Source organism: Marmota marmota, unplaced genomic scaffold, assembly GCF_001458135.2.
Source record: "Marmota marmota marmota unplaced genomic scaffold, marMar, whole genome shotgun sequence".
NCBI lineage: Eukaryota > Metazoa > Chordata > Mammalia > Rodentia > Sciuridae > Marmota > Marmota marmota.
The window spans coordinates 39,753,659-39,766,572 of NW_025999900.1; the positions used below are offsets into that span (position 1 = coordinate 39,753,659).

General features: G+C 38.7%; 1 protein-coding gene and 1 long non-coding RNA gene across 7 annotated transcripts in view; both read left to right on the forward strand.

The window, feature by feature from the left end:
• Positions 1 to 12,914, forward strand: part of Rgs6 (regulator of G protein signaling 6) — a 579,659-nt gene that overhangs the window by 355,199 nt on the left and 211,546 nt on the right. The gene's annotated exons all lie outside the window — the stretch shown is intronic.
• LOC125615312 overlaps positions 441 to 12,914 on the forward strand; it is a 16,573-nt gene continuing 4,099 nt past the window's right edge. Inside the window, exons 1-2 of the long non-coding RNA XR_007345886.1 lie at positions 441 to 1,338; positions 4,181 to 4,182. This is a non-coding gene — a long non-coding RNA (uncharacterized LOC125615312). The remainder of the gene's footprint in view (positions 1,339 to 4,180; positions 4,183 to 12,914) is intronic.

Sequence of the window (12,914 nt, forward strand, 5' to 3'; positions counted from 1 at the left end):
TGAGGCTGTAGGACAATTAATACTCAAAGGAATAAAAGCAGCAAAGGGAGTGTTTGGAATTTCTCCCAATAAAATTATTATTCCATATAAAATGGATCAAATTGATGAGTTAGCTAATGAGTTAAATACTTGGGCAATAATCATGTGTAAATCTAAAGTTTCATTTGATAACCACTTACCATCTAATCCTTTATTGTCTTTTTTGGTCTTCGCATCCTGTAGTTTTTCCAAAAATGACAAGAAAAACACCTATCATGAATGCTCCAAATATATTCACTGATGGGTCAAATAATGGTACAGCAGCAGTACTTACCCCTGATCAAACTTTTACATTTTTAGTACCCAAACAATCAGCTCAAAAGGTAGAGCTTAATGCAGTATTACAAGCTTTTGTGATGTTTAAAGATTCTGTATTTAATTTATTTTCCGATAGTCAGTATATAGTTAATGCTATAGTATCTCTTGAAGATGCTGGTAGGATTTCCCCTTCCTCTACTGTTTTCTCTTTGTTTTCCACTATACAAAGTCTAATCTGGGACAGAAAAGATCCATTCTTTATAGGACTTATCAGGGCATATCAGGAGCCCTTATTTTGGGCAATGATTAGCAGATAAAACTACACATGACATACATATTTTTCTACACTAGAAGAAGCTACAAATGTAAAGAATGTGGCAAAGCTTTCAGTCAAAAATCACAACTTATTTGCCACAGCAAAATTCACACTTGAGAGAAGCCTCACAAATGCAAAGTATGTGACAAAGTTTTTACTCAAATATCAACCCTTATTTGCCACAGCAGAATTCACACTCAAGAGAAGCCCTACAAATGTAAGGAACGTGGCAAAGCTTTTAGCAATAAAACAGCCCTTATTCACCACAGCAGAACTCACACTGGAGAATAGCCCTACAAATATGAATAATGTGGCAAAACTTTTAATAAAAAATAAAACTTTATTCACCACAACAAAAGACACCCTGATGAACATGAAATGTGAATAAAGTGATAATACTTTTAAAGAAAAACTAAACCTTATTAACAACAGAATTTATACGGAAAAGAACCCATACAAATGGAAACAATGCAGCAAAGCTTTTAATAAGAAATCAATTATTTTTCACCACTAGGCTATTTATTCTGGAAAGAAGACATAAATGAAGAGAATGTATAAACATTTTAAATTATATATCATACATTACTAGACATCAGAGAAAACACACTGGAGAAAAGCTCTACAAATGAGACCATTGTACCATTCTTCTAAGAAGGGGTCAACATTTAATCCTCACCACAATAACCACAGCAAAGAGAAAGTTTTGAAATGTGAAAATTGACAATGTGACAATGTCTCCAAAATTTATTCACCAATACACAGCACCTGTGGATACATACTGGTTAGAGAGAATACAAATGGGAAAAAAAAACGTTCCATAGCCACATGCTTGTTGTTTAATTAAACAGAAGGGGGGAGATGTTGAGGGCCACAGCCGAGTCAGGATGACGCATGGCATTTTGCCAGAAGGGAGTGGTTGAGAGGTGACTGCCAGCGAGCCATTGAGATGATGATGGTTAAGTTAAGCTGTGTATTCAATTGTATATAGACCCCTGCTGTCCGCCTCTCTACTTTGGAGTTCTTGTGGGGATTTCTGGGGAGTTCGCGTTGGTTGGTGAAGGTCCTCGGGAGGGAGTTCTGGTTGGTGTGTGGTGTCCCTGAGAGGGCTGCGTGGGTGGGTGGGTGGCGTTCAGGGGAGTTCAGAAATAAAGTTTGTTTCTGCTTGAGTGGCTCGTGATTTGTGCCCAGCCAGACTGCGGCAAGCCCCTCTGAGCACAGGGTCCTGTGAGAATCCACAGCTCACTGCCCTGAAAGCCTGAGCCAGGGGTCCCAGGGAGTGGGGGGCAGCCTGTCTGTCATTCAGGAAGATGGCTTGCTTTTCTTGCTGTTTCTTTGGAACTGTCAATCTCCTAAACCTCCTGCTGCCCTTGGTCTCATAAAGCCGGTCAGGAAGGTTCCTTCCCATTGGTAAACACTTCTTCTCTTTTGTCCTTGAAATCAGGGAGCCAAGTGGTAGGACTGAGAGAGGGCAAGGCAATGCAAGAAAATAAAGAACCAACATCAGGATGCATCAGAAGGTTCTAGAATGTGTGTATGAGGAATGGGGAGGTGAGAAAGAACCAGGAAGCTAAACCCAAGCAAAGAAAACAGAAAAGGGTTAATGAAGGTATTAGCAGATAAAACTAGGATATAATTTTGCCACCTTGTATCGAAGCACAATAGAAGCAGATTCATTGTAAAATCTCCTCGTATCCTTCTTTCCACAACTTTTAGTCATTGCTTCCAAATAAACCACCAAATGTGTTCTGTGGGCTTGGTCCCCTTGTCTCTGAGCTTCTTGGCCACACTACTTAACAAAGAACTTTGTTACGGGTTATTTTGTTCAGACGTCACAATAGCTGTGAGTTTGGGCATAATACCCATATCTTCTCTCCACAGAGAAAGAGATAAAGTAACTTCTATAGTTATTGTATCCATTGTGAGCATTTTGGCTCCAACTAGCAGAAAATTTGACCAACAGGGTTCGCCTTTGGTTGGGCTGAGGGGCCTCCTGACAAGAGACTTGGGGGCAGACCACTGCCTCAGATATTGGACAGCTCACTGACACCATGACTGCTATCTGCCGTTCTCTTAGATTTTCTCTCATAGTCACAAGATGGCTGCTTTGGCTCCAGGCATCATGACCATGATGAATAAAAGAAGAAATGCTGGAAGGACCAGTACCAGCCATGTTGTTTTCTTTTCTCAGGAAAGTTGAACTTTCTTAAGAGACATCCCCTGGCTTGTGGACTTCTGCTTATGTCTTATTGCCCAGAACTATGAAAGTTCCTAACTAGATGAAAGGCAAGAAAGTAAGTGTTAAGCTTTTCCAGCCTTTGTGTGGGTGGTGAAAGAAGAGTGCTGAGACACCTCTTGGGTGAAACACACAACAATGTATATCCCAGTGACAAGTAGCAAGTGGCAGGGACAGAGCCTGAACCCAGGTCCTCTGATTCTTTTAGTGATTTGGCAATTCTGCCATATTGCTCTTCTTTTAAAAATATGTTCGCCAGCATCTGAGTTGGCCACTTCCTGCCAAGACCAGCAGACAGAAGTCACTCCGCATAAATTTACTAGGCCTTTCCTTAAGTTTCTTCAGATGGGAACTTCCTCCAAGTGATAAAACTGAGGGATAAGGTGGCTTAGAGACAGTGTATTCTTCACAGGAGAAACTCTGTGCAGTTGAGGTTTCACAGGACTAGTTGGAGTCTAGGTAGAAGCAGAAACTGTACGAGCCCTGCTTTGTGCTTTGCTTCCTCCCAGAGCTAAGCTGCGCCTCCTCCCACCCTGCATTTCTTCCTAAGAACAATGTATTTATTTTTTGGTAGTAACTATTTACATATGAAGGTCATATTTGGAAGATCTTAGTGATTTATTAAATTCACTTTCCTGAAGCAAGACTAGAGTTAAAACACACACACACACACACACACACACACACACACACATATATAAACATCAGTTGGAGAGATTAGAAGCAGAAGCCAAGATGGAATTTCACTACTGTAATTACCACATGCAGTTAGCACAGCAGGGAAGCTGAGATGTGTAATTCAGTCCAAGGTAGAGAAATAACAGAATCTGGAAACGTGAATATGTTTCTGTTGGAGATATTTGAAATAATGTTCATACCATCTCTTCCTTTTTAGCTGGGGAATGTTGTGTGAGGAATTTTTTTGTTATTGTTGTGTTTTTCCTTAAATGCTCCTGGCAGTACATTGGGAGCAGAGCACCTGCTCTGAGTTTAGTCGGCAGTGGAAACATTGATTACATCATGAGATCTGGAGGTGAACCGAATAATAGCTGCCCTGGAGAGGATCGTAATTCAGTGTTGACAAAATAAATCCTCTTGCTTCACCACCATCACCACCACCACCACCACCACCACCACCACCACCACCACCCCAGGGGAAATCTTGTATTTTTAGCAAGAGTGTTTGATAGCCCTGGGTTAATTAAGCGTTTTGAGAGCCTGGAGTGTGGTTGAACCTAGCAGGGATGTATAAGAACGAGTGTTTGTCTGCCAGGCACCAGGCCAGGTGATTTTATAAGTAGTAGATCATTGAATTCTCATCCCTCCCTGCACAGTTGTTAGCTCTGCTTTCCCAGATGAATAACTAAGACCCCTGATGGGTGGGGTGACCCTCCCAAGACCCCACAGCTAGGAAGGAATAAAATCCTTCCCCCATGGGTTCATAAAAATTACATATTTCCAGCCACTGCCAACCATGAGAAGGAAACTGCACAGGTAAGAGGTGAAACAAGAAAATGAAGGAATTCTAGTTTCTTGATGACATTCTCATAGCGTTGCCCTAGCCCTAGACTGCCTGGGTTTAGTCAGCAGTGGAAACATTGATTACATAATAATAATCTCTTGCTAGATTCAGGCCACTGATTGGTATCTTTTTTTTTTTTTCCTGGTGGTCAAATAGATGGCCAGATCAGTAAACCTGCATTTATTAAGTGTTCCTCTGGTAGGATTTATATAAGCTGCTGCTACCTGGTGTGGTGGTGCACACTTGTGATCCCAGGAACGGAGGGAGGCTGAAACAGGAGGATTGCAAGTTTGAGGCCAGCCTCAGCAACTTAGCAAGACCCTGTCTCCAAGTACAATTTTAAAAGAGCTGGGAATATAGCTCAGTAGCAGAGAATCCCTGGGTTCAATCCCTGGTATCCAAAGAAAAAGCTGCTTCCTAGGTATAGATCATTGGCAAATGTAATTCAGGTTGCTTTTGAAAATAAACTGTGACCCCATGAAAATAACAATATTATCAATCATCCTATGATCAATTTTAGTAATTAAAAGATGCAAGAGTCAGTCAGACCTGGATTCTACTTTGGCTGTTGTACTCATTGGTTATATGTCCTTGAGCTAGTTAGCTAAGCTTGTCCAGTCTAGGTTTCATTGTGTGTGATGGAGGTCACCAAGAGTTCTAGCTCATATAGATTTGGAAGGCCCTGGATATACCATGAGGCCCATAATAAGCCTCAGAGGTGTGATTGTTACACAGCTTCTACTAATAGAGTTATTCAAGACTTGCATAGTGAGGGGACATTTTTGCAATCTATAGCAACGGAAGCAAAAGTGTTCTAATTTCCTCTGAGTTCATCTGTTATAGTCCCTTTTTAGGAACAACAGCATCCTTCCAGAATTACATCAGTTTCTCTTAGAGGACAGTGATTTTGCAACCCAGAGAGACTTCTGAGAGGCCTGGGAATGGTGGGGATGTGACTGACTACTTTTTCTGTTTTCCTTGTCAGGGATCTTGGTCACTTTACCCACTGAATACAGCCTACTGCTTCCTGATGTTCTTAGAGACCCCAAGTCCAATATTCAATTGGGTTTCTTTTGACTTCATCCTCTGTGTTGTGTTGGTTTGCAAAACAGCTATTCTACATGCAGAACGGGAAAGAAGTAGTTTGAGTGTGGTGAAACCAGCATGGTGCATTTTAAATTTTAAGATGTCATCAGAAAGGAAGAAAGCTCTTCTCATTTTCCTCTTGAAAATCATAAGATAGGAGAAAATGAACAAAAAGCATAAATTCCACTTTCAGTAAAGCTGGGAAATTCTGTATCCATGAGCCACAAGACCCGAGGTGGGTCTGGCCAAAGGCAGTGGAGCAGGAATTCAGGAAGGGCTAAGAGAAGATTGACTTTGGCAAAGCTGTAGATTTGTCCACCAAATTTGTTCCCCAAAGTAGGAATGCCCCCAAAGGCATACAGCCAACATTTCTTTGTTTGAAAAATGACAAGAGCATTCCAGGTTGGAAAGTAACACCTCCCTGGACCCCACCTGGCGCCATGGAAAAGAAACAGTCATCCTAGATATGTACACAGCAGTCTGTGGGTGGGGCAGTGCTGTGGACCCGTGGCGGAGAGGCCACAATGGCTAAAATAATTTATAGACACACAACCCTTGGCAGTAAGATCTCATAGTGAATCAGGGCAAGTTTCTGCCAACTCACAACAGCATTCCGACCCCCATCCCCTAAAAACTGCTACCAAAAAACTGGGTAGTGAATTCTCCACATTCAATGGAGAGTAATTAAGAAAAAAGTGTGTGTGTTGTGGGGGGAGAGCATAGGATTCTAGATACTGCAGGAAAAATGAGGGAAAGAGCTGGAAAAGTAATGGAAAGTGCCCAGGATGTGCTGTAGGTGATTCCTACAGGTTAATGGGGGGCAGGGGGTGGGGATGTTGCTATGAACTCAAATGACCTCAAAAAAACCACCAAAGACCTCAAACCCACATTAAAAGATCAAGGATGGCGGGATGCCGAGGGACACACCTGTAATCCCAGTGGCTCAGGAGGCTGAGGCAGGAGGATCATGTGATCAAATCCAGCCTCTGCAAAACCAAGGCGCTAAGCAACTCAGTGAGACCCTGTCTCTAAATAAAATACAAAATGGAGCTGGGGGCGTGGCTCAGTGGTGAGTGTCCCTGCATTCAATCCCCAGTACCAAAAAAAAAAAAAAAACAAAGTTCAAGTCTGACATATGGCAAAATGAAAAAAAAAAAAAAGAAACTTGAACCCACAGAGTCCACCTGAGATGTGAAGATAATTTTAAATCAGTACCAAGTAAAATTGACACTGCCCAAAACAGAACATGGATGTGGAGGACGGGATTGTCCAAGCAAATAAAATAAAATGGGAATAACCATTTAAAAGTATTAGCAAGAAAGTAGCGTATCTGAGTGACAAAGATCCACAAATACTTAATCAAATATTCCTGAAAGAGAGGGTTAGACAATTAAAACAAGGAAATAGTCCATATGTCTTCAGAAATCAACACATTTGAATTTATAAATTGAAGGTTTCCATCATTGCCCAGTAAAATTTGCTACAGAACTATCAACATTATGCTATATTTTAGGAGTATTAATAGAGTTTAGAGAAAAGAATCATTTGGTCAGTGCAGCAGGAATATCAAGTAACCTATCAAGACAAAATTAAAAAAAAAAAAAAAAAAAACAGGCTCACGTAAGCCTTTACAGAAACATCCAAAGACAACAGTGACCCAGGCCCTTGAAGAAGAGAGGAAAAGGTGTGTGGCCAAGAACTGTATGCACAAACTGTCACTCAAAGGCAATTGATAAAACTTGTGCAATACTTATCCCAGAGGAGACAATGCTCATGAGTTATTCCTGGAAAAACAATATACTAAAAGAAAGAGATAAATGAAGAAAACCCAGCCAAAGCTCTTTCAGAGAGCACTGAATGTATTTAGCTTTTAGATCAAATCTAAAAAAAAAATGTGGAAATTTTTGTTATAGAAAAAAAATGTATTATAAACTATGGATGTATATAAATATTATAACTAATATAATATCAAGGATAGAGAAAGAAAATGTGGTATATGCTGATTTATCCATTATTTATAGCTGAATATTGGAGGATCTCATTGGAACAAACATCAAGTAACCAATATATAGATATATTTAAACATACAAAGGTAAAACTTATGAGAGCTAACATATGTGTATGTTAAAAGCTATATGTTTAGTACATATTATATATTAAATGTAATATTATATATTAAAATATACATTAATATATAATATATAATATCTAAATACATGTTATATATAAATATATAAACATTATATATATATTAAATTTTATATATATTACAATTTATATACAAGTTTTATATAAACTATATAATTATATAAATTATATAAAGGTATGTAAATTATATAAATTATATAAAACATAAATTTTAATATAACATAAAATTTAATAAATATAAATTTAAATATATTTAATTTATACTTATCACATATAAATTTATTCTATAAATAACATAGATTTACATATAATTTTTATACATATTAATTTTAGCATATATATGTTAAACCAAATTCAGGCGATGGAAGAGAAAGTGGAAAAGAACAATTTTTGTCATTTGTAGTGGGAAGTGTCAGTAACTAGAGAATTTAAATAATTATAATGTTTTGTTTTAAAGATGACCACTAGAAGAATTAATCATCAGATAGATCTGCCCCAATAATACAAGGAACACTCACAAAAACAAAGAAAATGTAGGCCAAAAGGGAAAAGATTAAAGAGAGCAATGAACACGGAAAATGTGACACAAAACATTGTGGACCAAACCCATCTGCCATCTTGACAAATACAAGTGGCATAAACTCACATCTTAGAAGATTCTCAGGCACAGTGTGCAGTAAAACTTACCACATGCTCTACAGCAGGTATAGACCTAAACCAAGGTGACTCAGAAACTCGGAAACAGCAGGATGAGCAAGGGAGTGCTGGCTCTCAGGTGCCGGCAGCGTGGGAGTAGAGGCCAGCACCCCTGGACTCCAGCAAGGCTGGATTTAGAACCAAAGGCATCAAGCCAAAAATGGAGGCACTTGGTACAAGATGGCAAGTGGCAAGGAACACCAAGGTGTTGCAAATATTTCTGCACCAACTAACGTGGCCTGAAAAGTCATTACAAAAAACTGAAGGAAACACAAGGAAAAATGAAAATAATTTAGTTATAGGAGTTTTGATGGATAAAATGGCCCCAGATGGCATAAATGACATAATTAGCAAAGTTACCTACATCCAGCTCGATCCCTGAAAACTAAGAATATCTCATCCTTTTAGGTGTCCATAAATCGTCTCCTAAAACCACACTATGGACCACACAGAAAACCTAAGTACGCTTCCCAAATCAAAAGTGGTAAGACAGTGAGTGTCCTTTAATCACTCTGAGTCAAAAAGGAACCAACCTGATATTTCAAAATATTTAGAATTAATGAAAATGATCATAACCACATGCCAAGTCTTATGGGATGAGCAAAAGCACTTGCTGCAAGGAAATTTTACAGACATGAATACTAAATTAATAAACAACAACAAAAATGAATCAGTGCATCAAGTCTTCCACTCAACGATGTTTAAAACAAGAAAAATAAAATTAACTTCAGGAAAACATAAGAAAAAAGCAGATAGCAATTGTTAAGGTTTAGATATTAGGTGTCCCCCAAAAGCTCATGTGCAAGACAATGCAAGAACGTTTAGAGGTGAAATGGTTGGGTTGTGAGAGCCTCAACCTAATCAATGTGTTAATCTACTGGTAGGTATCAACTGGGTGGTGACTGTAGGCAGGCAGGGTGTGGCTGGAGGAGGTGGGTCATGGGAGCATGTCTTTGGGGCATACACTTTGTCTGTGGTGAGGGGAGTTTATCTCTCTACCTCCCTACTTCCTGGTACCACCTCCCACCAGCTTTCCTCCACCACACTCTTCTGCAGTGATATTCTCCCTCATTCCTCCCAAGGAATGGAGCCAACCACATATGGACTCAGACCTCTGACACTGCAGGCCCCCAAATAAACTTTTCCTCAAAACTCCAATGGTTCAGAGGGGAGGGGGGGATAGTTGAGGATAGGAAAGGTAGTAGAATACAACAGTCACTAGTATGGCAATATGTAAAAACGTGGATGTGTAACCGATGTGATTCTGCAATCTGTATTTGGGGTAAAAATGGGAGTTCATAACCCATTTGAATCTAATGTATGAAATATGATATGTCAAGAGCTTTGTAATGTTTTGAACAACCAAAAAAAATTATAGTTAAAAAAAAAAAAAAAACTCCAATGGTTCTTGTCAGGTCATTTGGTCACCAAAGTGAAAAAACTGACTAAAACAATAATAAATTAGGAAAAAAAAATGAATCAACCTTAACATTGGTTCTTGAGGAAAAAAGCAATAAATTATTAGCAAACGAACAAAGATTGATGCAAATAAATGTTCTAGGAAAATGTAAATTACTAAGCAGGACCCCTCATAGATAAGAGATGGGGAGAACCCCTGAGGAAACTAATTAGCATACCAGAAATACAGAATATGGAGAAAAAGCTATTTCCAAAAAAAGTACCAATCCTCAAATGTTTTCCAGATTACTTCTACTAAGCTACAAAAGAAAAGATAGGTCCAATATTATTTTAAGCCAAGAAGCTCTGTGACAGCGTTCAGAAATAGATAAAACTACATATGTTGAATGTACTGTTACACATCAATGGCAAAAAGACAGTCTAGTAAAAAATGCTTTGAAACAACTGAAACCTTTCTGGAAAAAATAAATAACTGCATTCTGACATCAAAACATATCAAAATATATGTCAAGTGACACCATAATTTAATTTTTTAAAAAACCAACAAAAACAAAAACCCTGAAGGCACTTGGAAAATTTTTATTAGTCTGACTGGAGAAGACTTTTCTATTTTTGACACAAAATTAAAAAGCCATGAGTCCAAAGACTAATAAATTTCTTTCAACTGTTAGAGAAAAACATTTCTGCCAAGAATGGTGGCACATGCCTATAATCCCAGTGACTCAGAAGGCTGAGGTAGAAGGATAGAAGGATCAGAAGTTCAAAGCCAGCCACAGCAATTTAGTAAAGCCCTAAGTAACTCAGTGAGATGCTGCCTCAATACATTAATTAATTAATTAATTAATTAATTAATTAATACAAAGGGCTGGGGATGTGGTAAAGCACTCCTGGATTCAATCCCTGGTACCAAAAAATGAAGAAGAAAAAAATTCTGGATTACAGAAATATCATAAACAAAATCAAAAGAAAAAATTTTAAACAACCCAGTGAAAATAAAAAGGGGTATAAATAGGCACTTTTCAAAAAGGAACACACATAATACAACCATTGGGGGGAAAATGTTCAGTCTCACTCAAAATAAGAGAAATATACACTAAGACTACGGAGAGATGTTGGTTTAAAAACAATTACCGGATTTTGGATTGAAAGAATCAAAAGGTTTAATCACACACTGTTCATGACAGTACAGGGAAATAAGATATCTGCAAATAGTTTTGGTGGGATTGTGAACTGGTAATATGGTTATTAGGAACATGTTGTCAATCTTATTAAAATGTAATTTGCAGGTATCTTCTAACTCAGAAATTCCTCTTCCCGGAATTTACCCTACGTTGTACTTGTGTGCCTTTGTGTGTCCTTGCACTTGTGGAATGACATTTGTATAAGAGTTTTCTTTGCCACACTGTAAGAGCAAAAGATGACAAGTCTCTGAATGATGATTAACATTACCCCAAAGATCTCGTCAACTGGTGCAAAGGATCCCTATGTCCATTAAGTATATGATCGTTAGAAAAGCAAAGTGCTGAGAGTAGTATAGGGTATGTTAAAATAATGGCAATAGTAATAATAATACTTATATATAAAGCATGTGAATAAAATGATACTGAAAATATTCCTAAGGACTTCATGACAGTGAATGTCTCTCAAGAGGGGATATGAGTGGCTGGAGTTGGTGGTGCAAGGTCCTTTGTAATGTTTTCCCTTTTCTATGTGTTAAATTTCGTGTCTTGTGTATGTATTACCTAGCCCAAAGCTTAAAACTTTAGACTCCAAATCCTACAGTGACCTAGAGTAAACTGCACACCAGCTTCCTTCTCTGTAGACAGTCATAATCTTCTCTCCCAGGGTGTGATCAGAGCTACATAAGACTACCATGGAAGAGTGCCTGGCCATTATATGGAATTGCTTAGTAAATGACTCCTTCCATTTTCCTCCAGAATTAAAGTAAGCAGCATCTAACTCTTATAATTTAATAAGGTGCAAAGTTGTGCTTTGCTGTGTTTTTAATTTTCTTTGCAATACATGAATGATTTAAATATCTGGCTTCCTTAAGCATAACTAAGTGAGAGAGAGAGAAAGAGAAAGAAGTGTACATCAGCAGTAAGGCATAATTCTTTTCCCCATTGTAAAAGTAATGCTTTTGATTCAGTCAAGTCTAAGTACTACCCAGTTCTTGGCACAACTAAAGTACGATTGAAAAGACTAAAGCTGATGAAGCACAATTCTATACTGGCCTTGGACTTGAGAGAGCTTGGTGCCTTGGACTTGAGATAGCTGGGTTCTGTCACTCCTGATTGTCACCTAGCAGCCATTTCCCACTGGAGATGCATTATTGTTTCTCTTTCCTTCCATAGCATTACTTGTAGAATGGGAATAACTAGCAAAGGTGCTAGGTTAGGGTTCTCCAGAGAAATGGAGCCAGTATGATATGTGTTACATGCACCACTGTTCACATGTTACATATATTTATGGAGATTTATTATGGGATGATGGAGGCCAAGAAGTCCCATAATACACCATCTTCAAGTTTGAGAACCAGGACAGCTGGTTCATAGTCCAAGGTCAAAGATAGGAAAACCAGGAACACAATTGTTGTTAACTCCCAAAGTCAGGGGCCAGAGAAAACTGGGGCTCTGATTTCCAAGGAAAGGAGATGATGGACGTCCCTGCTCACTTTCTCCACCTCCATTCTATCAGGGCCCTTGGTGGATTGAACGTATCTTTGGCAAGGGTGAATTGAATGCACCCTGCCAACCTTGGCAATGATGATCTCTTTATTAGTCAACTGGTTCAAATGCAAATCTTTCCCAGAAACGTCCCACAGACATACCCAGAAATAACGTTTTACCAGCCATCTGGGCCTCCCATAACCTAGTCAAGTTGACACATAAAATTAACTATCACAGACACTGTCTGGTTTAAAGTCAGGCAGCCTAGAAAAGCACCCAACACATAATGGGAACTCAACAAATATTTTTTGAAGAGTATCAAACCTACTCTGTGCAAGAAACAAGAAATGATCCCTACCTTCAAGGTCCATACACATTAACAGGGAGATGAAATACTGCTGCAGTCTGGCTGGGCACAATCAGGAGCCACTTGTCAAAAGAAACTAACTTTATTTTTAGAACCACACACACCAAACAAAACAGCCTCTCAGGAAAAATCCTCAGAGCCTCAACTGCCACCACCGGCTT